Genomic DNA, 8,556 nt, shown 5'->3' with positions numbered 1-8,556 from the left:
GGTAGCAGAATGGGCGTTAAACGCCCAGTCTGGCACCATTCTAGGCGTTTAACGCCAGAAATGGGCACCAGACTGGCGTTTAATACCAGAAATGGGCACAGAGCTGGCATTCAAATGCCAGAAAGGGGAGAAAAGCTGGCGTTAAACACCAGAAATGGGCAGCAACCTGGTGTTTAACACCAGGATTGGCAATCAAGGGGGCGTTTACACACCAACATGGTGCAGGGATGAGAAATTCTTGACACCTCAGGATCTGTGGACCCCACAGGATCCCCACCTACCTCATCTCTCTCTCTTCTTCACACCTTCCCCAAATACCCTTCACTAATCACCTCAATACCTCTTCCCCAGAAATCCCTCACCTATCAAATCCTACCTCTTCTCCATAATCTCTTCACCAATCCACATCCATCCATCATAAAACCCCACCTATCTCACCATTCAAATTCAAACCACTTTCCCTCCCAAACCCACCCATACATGGCCGAACCATACCCCTCTCTCTACTCCTATATAATCCAATCTTCACTCCTTCATTTTCACACATCATACACACTACTTACCCCCTTAGCCGAACCACTAAACCCCCTCCATCTCCTCTATTTCTTCTTCTTCTACTCTCTTCTTTCTTCTTTTGCTCGAGGACGAGAAAACCTTCTAAATTTGGTGTGGTAAAAGTGTTGCTTTTTGTTTTTCCATAACCATTTATGGTACCTAAGACCGGAGAAACCTCTAGAAAGAGGAAAGAGAAGGCAAAAGCTTCTACCTCTGAGTCATGGGAGATGGAGAGATTTATCTCAAAGGTGCATCAAGACCACTTCTATGAAGTTGTGGCCAAGAAGAAGGTGATCCCCGAGGTCCCTTTCAAGCTCAAAAAGGGTGAATATCCGGAGATCCGACATGAGATTCGAAGAAGAGGTTGGGAAATTCTCACCAACCTCATTCAACAAGTCGGGATCTTAATGGTTTAAGAGTTATATGCCAATGCATGGATCACAAGGAACCATGATCAAAATGTGAACCCGAACCCAAGGAATTGGCTCACAATGGTTCGGGGGAAATACTTAGATTTCAGTCCGAAAAATGTAAGGTTGGCATTCAACTTTCCCATGATGCAAGGAGATGCACGCCCCTACACTAGAAGGGTCAACTTTGATCAAAGGTTGGAGCAAGTCCTCATAGATATTTGTGAAGAAGACGCTCAATGGAAGAGAGATTTAAGAGGGAAGCCGGTTCAACTAAGAAGGCATGACCTTAAGCCTGTGGCTAGGGAATGGTTGGAGTTCATCCAACGCTCAATCATTCCCACTAGCAACCGGTCTGAAGTTACTATAGACCGGGCTATCATGATCCATAGCATCATGATTGGAGAGGAAGTAGAAGTTCATGAGGTTATATCCCTAGAACTCTACAAGGTGGCGGACAAGTCCTTGACTTTGGCAAGGTTAGCCTTCCCTCATCTCATTTGTCACCTCTGCAATTCAGCTGGAATTGACATAGAGGAAGACATCCTCATTGATGAGGATAAGCCCATCACTAAGAAAAGGATGGAGCAAACAAGAGATCCCACTCATGGACAAGAGCATGAGGAAATTCCTCATCATGAAATTCCTGAGATGCCTCAAGGGATGCATTTTCCTCCATAAAACTATTGGGAGCAAATCAACACCTCCCTATGAGAATTAAGTTCCAATATGGGACAACTAAGGGTGGAGCACCAAGAGCATTCCATCCTCCTCCATGAAATTAGAGAAGACCAAAGAGTCATGAGGGAGGAGCAACAAAGACAAGGACGAGACATTGAGGAGCTCAAGCTCTCCATAAGATTTTCAAGAGAACAAGCCGCCATCACTAAGGTGGACCCGTTCTTTAATCTCGTTGTTCTTATTTTTCTGTTTTTTAAAAGTTGTGCTTTATGTTATATCTATGTTTGTGTCTTTATTACATGATCATTAGTGTCTTAGTATCTATGCCTTAAAGCTATGAATGTCCTATGAATCCATTACCTTTCTTAAATAAAAAATGTTTTTAATTACAAAAGAAAAAGAAGTACATGAATTTCAAATTTTAAATAGTTTAATTATTTTGATGTGGTGGCAATACTTTTTGTTTTCTGAATGAATGATTGAACAGTGCATATTTTTTAATTTGTTGTCCATGAATGTTAAAATTGTTGGCTCTTGAAAGAATGATGAAAAAGGAGAAATGTTATTTGATAATCTGAAAAATCATAAAATTGATTCTTGAAGCAAGAAAAAGTAGTGAAAAGCTTGCGAAAAAAATGGCGAAAAAAAGAAGAAAAGAAAAAGAAAGAAAAAGAAAAAGCAAGCAGAAAAAGCCAATAGCCCTTTAAACCAAAAGGCAAGGGTAAAATAAAAAGGATCCAAGGCTTTGAGCATTAGTGGATAGGAGGGCCCACAGGAATAAAATCCTGGCCTAAGCGGCTAAACCAAGCTGTCCCTAACCATGTGCTTGTGGCGTGAAAGTGTCAAGTGAAAGGCTTGAGACTGAGCGGTTAAAGTCGTGGTCCAAAGCAAAAAGAGTGTGCATAAGAGCTCTGGACACCTCTAATTGGGGACTCTAGCAAAGCTGAGTCACAATCTGAAAAGGTTCAGCCAGTTATGTGTCTGTGGCATTTATGTATCCGGTGGTAATACTGGAAAACAAAATGCTTAGGGTCACGGCCAGGACTCATAAAGTAACTGTGTTCAAGAATCAACATACTGAACTAGGAGAATCAATAACACTATCTGAATTCTAAGTTCCTATAGATGCCAATCATTCTAAACTTCAAAGGATAAAGTGAGATGCCAAAACTGTTCAGAAGCAAAAAGCTAATAGCCCCGCTCATCTAATTAAGACTGATCTTCATAGATGTTTTCGGAATTTATTGTATATTCTCTTCTTTTTATCCTACTTTATTTTTAGTTGCTTGGGGACAAGCAACAATTTAAGTTTGGTGTTGTGATGAGCGGATAATTTATATGCTTTTTGGCATTATTTTTAGTATGTTTTTAGTATATTTTAGTTACTTTTTATTATATTTTTATTAGTTTTTAAATAAAAATCACATTTCTAAACTTTACTATGAGTTTGTGTATTTTTTTGTGATTTCAGGAATTTTCTGGCCGAAATTGAGGGACCTGAGCAAAAATCTGATTCAGAGGCTGAAAAAGGACTGCAGATGCTGTTGGATTCTGACCTCCCTGCACTTGAAGTGGAGTTTCTAAAGCTACAAAAGCCCAAATGGCGTGCTCTTATTTGCGTTGGAAAGTAGACATCCTGGGCTTTCTAGCAATATATAATAATCTATACTTTTTCCGAAATTTGATGGCCCAAACCGGCGTTCCAAGTCAGCATAAAAATTCTGGCGTCAAAACGCCAAAACTGGCATAAAAGCTGGAGTTAAACGCCCAAACTGGCACAAATGCTGGCTTTTAACTCCAAGAAAAGTCTCTACACGTGAAAGCTTCAATGCTCAGCCCAAGCACACACCAAGTGGGCCCGGAAGTGGATTTCTGCATCATTTACTCATTTCTGTAAACCCTAGTTTACTAGTTCTCTATAAATAGGACATTTTGCTATGGTATTTTCATCCTTTAATCATCCTTTTTTCATCTTTTAATCATGTTTTGATGATTGAACCCTCTTTGGGTGGATGGCCATTCGGCCATGCCTGGACCTTTTGTTCTTATGTATTTTCAACGGTGGAGTTTCTACACACCATAGATTAAGGTGTGGAGCTCTGCTGTTCCTCATGAATTAATGTAAAGTACTATTATTTTTCTATTCAACTCAAGCCTATTTCATCTCCAAGATATTCATTCGTACTTAAGAACATGATGAATGTGATGATTATGTGACACTCATCACCATTCTCACCTATTAACGCGTGCCTAACAACCACTTCCGTTCTACATGCAAACAAGCTTGAATGTGTATCTCTTGGGTTTCTAATCTCAGATTAGAACCTTCGTGGTATAGGCTAGAACTATTGACGGCCATTCCTGAGATCCGAAAAGTCTAAACCTTGTCTGTGGTATTCCGAGTAGGATCTGGGAAGGGATGACTGTGACGAGCTTCAAATTCACGAGTATTGGGCGTAGTGACAGATGCAAAAAGATCAATGGATCCTATTCCAACATGATCGAGAACCGACAGATGATTAGCCGTGTGGTGACAGCGTATTTGGACCATTTCATTGAGAGGACGGGAGGTAGCCATTGACAACGGTGAAACCCAACATACAGCTTGCCATGGAAAGGAGTATGAATGATTGGATGAAGACAATAGGAAAGCAGAAGTTCAGGAGGAACAAAGCATCTTCATACGCTTATCTGAAATTCTCACCAATGAATTACATAAGTAACTCTATCTTATTTTATATTTTATTCATCTTTTAATTATCAATTCTCCATAACCATTTGAATCCGCCTGACTGAGATTTACAAGATGACCATAGCTTGCTTCAAGCCGACAATCTCTATGGGATCGACCCTTACTCACGTAAGGTTTATTACTTGGACGACCCAGTGCACTTGCTGGTTAGTTATACGGTGTTGTGACAAAGAGTTGAGATTACAATTATGCGTACCAAGTTGTTGGCGCCATTGATGATCACAATTTCGTGCACCACCTACCACCTCATCCGCACCACCAAAGTCCACCCATCAATTGCTTGTAGAGCTTCATGAGAAGATAGATCGATATGAAAGGCATAACAAACACCGATTTGCTTACTTGAAGAAGCTTTGGGGTTGTACTAATCCACCTACGGAAGAGCCGATCATCTCCTCATCTGCTTCGGACCACAGTGAAGCAAGTACTCAGGGCTCGGATGACGGAGATACCGACCTTGATCCCCCTTTGCGTATCACCCAAGGCACGAAGGACCGTGCAAACTCTTAAGTATGGGAAGGTCGGTTACCGACTTTCGTAGGTAACTTTTCTTTCCAACACCTATGATTTTGATTCTTCTTTCCTTAGTTAGAATAGATTGCATGGTTAGTTTTTGTGTGTGAACACTTTTTGCTTTGCATGTTAGAACTACTTGATTAGGGTGATAACTTCTTTTCCAAGAAATCATCTATACGGCACCCTACCAATTTGAAAACTTTTTGTACTAATCTTGCTTGAAGAATTTATTTTGGAAGAGGGTTTTGAGCTAAGAACACAAGCTTGTGAGTTTTAAGCCTAATTGTGTGGTTACATCTTATAACCACTTATCTCCATTCTTGTGTGCATTGTTCTCTTTCTATGAGTGTAATCTTGAATTTGTTTGATTCTTTATGTCCACTATTCATTGTATGAATGCATATATATGATTGAGGCCATTATTTCATTTAGCTCACTTAACCAAAAAGCCTACCTTTCATCAACCATTGTTAGCCAACTTTAGGCTTATTTTAATCCCCTTTGTTCTCAATATTAGCACATTACAAGCCGTAAAGTGAAAAACAATAAATGTTCTTAATTTGGATCTCTGATTAGCTTAGGCTATTGAGTGTGTGCGTCATTCAAGTGTGGGGAAACTTGGGGCATTGGTTGGAAAAAGGTGTATGTCGTATTTTTTGTTCAAAACATTGGGAATTGGGTACATACTCATGTGTTAATTAAATGTAAAACCATATGCATTGATGCTTTTCTATTTTCTATATTGCAAAAAAAAAAAGAAAAAAAAGAAAAAAAATATATGAGAATATATATATATATATATATACAAGAGAAAAAATAAAAAAAGAAGAAAAAAAAGGAAAGAGAAAAGTAATAAAAGGGGACAAATTGCCCCAAGGTGAAGCTCAATAATGATCAATGCATATGTGTTGTGGCAAAAAGAAAAAAATGCATGAGTATGTGAAAGAATGAAGAATGGGTAGTTAGGCTTGTCTTAGATTGTTATAGGTTGTTGTATAGGTTAGGTGGGAAGCTTATGTTGATCAAAGATTCAAATTTCGAGCTCACTTATCCATATATAACCCCACCTTGACCCTAACCCCATTACAACCTAAGGAAAGACCTCATGATATGTGTATGCATGCATTGAATAAGTGTTGATTGTTAGATGAAAAACAAATCCTAGAAAGCATGATTAGAGGAGGATTGAGTGAAGCAACCCTAAACACACTAAGCGACTAGAGTGCAAACACTTTCGATGAGTGTTTGACACTCAATTCCTTGTTCCCGACTCTCACGAGCTTTCTTCATGCAAGTATATACACTCCACTTTGATGCTTGAATTGGTAGGATTATGAATTGCTTGTCATTTTAGCCCTATGTGCTCTTATATATATATTCTTGGAAGTTGGATCACCCTTAGCAAACTTGGTAGATAAATTTGCATTAATGCATGTATTTAGGTAGATTGCATATCAATAAGCTCCTTCTCCTATGTTCTTTGGTCTTTTAATCTTTAGCATGAGGACATGCTTAGTTTAAGTGAGGGCATATTTGATACACCACTATTTCGTGGTACATTTTGTGCGTAATTGAGATGATTTTATCAACATTCTATCACACTTATCCATAGAAAATGCATGATTTTGTGTTTGCTTCCTAGTTTTGCTTGATGGTTAAAAACATGCATTTTAGGCCATAAATAGGCTATATTTTGATCTCTCCCTATTATCATTCGATGACGTGATCTATTTGTTGAGTGATTTCAGAGCCTATAGGGGCAGGAATGGTCTAGAAGAGGGAAAGGAAGCATGCATAAGTGAAAGGAGCATGAAAAATGGAGTTTTGGAGCAGTGGCACCGACGCGCACGCGCAGCCGATGTGCACACGTAGGAGTTGGATCTTGGATTGGCGCGCGAAAAGGGACGCGTATGCATGGTTGGCCAGATTTATTATCGACGCGTATGGTGCGGAATTTATAACCCACAAACTAACCGGCAAGTGCACCGGGTCGTACCAAGTAATATGTCAAGTAAGTGAGGGTCGATCCCACGAGGATTGATGGATCAAGCAACAATAATTGGGTGATTGGCTTAGTCAGACAAGCAGAAAATAATGTTTGAGAGTTCAAAGAGCATTAAACAGTAAATTCAGAGTTCAAAGATAGGCAAGTAAATAAGTTGGGAATAAAATATTGAGAAAGCAGTTAAGATTTCAGAGTTATCTATTTTTCCGGATTAACTTTTCTTACTAACTATTTTAATTATGTAAGATTTAATTTATGGAAAACTATATGTGACTAGACCCTAATTCCTTAGACCTTTCTAGTCTCCTCTAATTCTCATCAACTGCCAATTCCTTGGTCAATTAATTCCAATTAGAGAGTGAAGTTCAATTCTGGTTATTATGCCACAAAAACTCTAACTACCTAAATATAAAAGGATTATCTATCATGTATCCCGTTAAGTCCAGATAATTAGAAGTTTAGGAGAAATTGTTTTCAAGCTGTTGTTCAAGTAAAGAGCTTTTCCAAGTTATACAAGAACTCAATTAGAAAGAGGATTGATGAGCGGATAATTTATATGCTTTTTGGCATTGTTTTTAGGTATTTTTAATATATTTTAGTCACTTTTTATTATGTTTTTATTAGTTTTTAAATAAAAATCACATTTCTGGATTTTACTATGAGTTTGTGTGTTTTTCTGTGATTTCAGGTATTTTCTGGCTGAAATTGAGGGACCTGAGCAAAAATCTGATTCAGATGCTGAAAAAGGACTGCAGATGCTGTTGGATTCTGACCTCCCTGCACTCCAAGTAAATTTTCTGGAGCTACAGAGGCCCAATTGGCGCGCTCTCAATTGCGTTGGAAAGTAGACATCCTGGGCTTTCTAGCAATATATAATAGTCCATACTTTGCTCGAGATTTGATGGCCCAAATTGGCGTTCCATGTCAGCATAAAAATTCTGGCGTCAAAAGGCCAGAACTGGCATAAAAGCTGGAGTTAAACGCCCAAACTGACACAAAAGCTGGCGTTTAACTCCAAGAAAAGTCTCTATATGTGAAAGCTTCAATGCTCAGCCCAAGCACACACCAAGTGGGCCCGGAAGAAGATTCCTGCATTAATTACTTATTTCTGTAAACCCTAGGCTACAAGTATTATAAATAGTACCTCTTGCTATTGTATTTTCAGACCTTTACACATTTTTCATCTTTGGAACTTATATGTTCACGTTTGAGGCTGGCCTCACGGCCATGCCTAGACTTCTTGTTCTTATGTATTTTCAACGGTGGAGTTTCTACACACCAGAGATTAAGGTGTGGAGCTCTGCTGTTCCTCATGAATTAATGCAAAGTACTACTATTTTTCTATTCAATTCACGCCTACTTCTTCTCTAAGATATACACTCGCCCTTCAACTTGATGAATGCGATGATCCGTGACACTCATCATCATTCTCACCTACAAACGCGTGCCTGACAACCACTTCCGTTCTACATGAAAACAAGCTTGAATATGTATCTCTTGGGTTTCTAATCTAAGATTAGAACCTTCGTGGTGTAGGCTAGAATTATTGGTGGCCATTCCTGAGATCCGAAAAGTCTAAACCTTGTCTGTGGTATTCCGAGTAGGATCTGGGAACGGATGACTGTGACGAGCTTCAA

Source organism: Arachis hypogaea, chromosome 13, assembly GCF_003086295.3.
Source record: "Arachis hypogaea cultivar Tifrunner chromosome 13, arahy.Tifrunner.gnm2.J5K5, whole genome shotgun sequence".
NCBI classification, from domain to species: Eukaryota; Viridiplantae; Streptophyta; class Magnoliopsida; order Fabales; family Fabaceae; genus Arachis; species Arachis hypogaea.
This window is presented reverse-complemented; position numbering follows the sequence as displayed.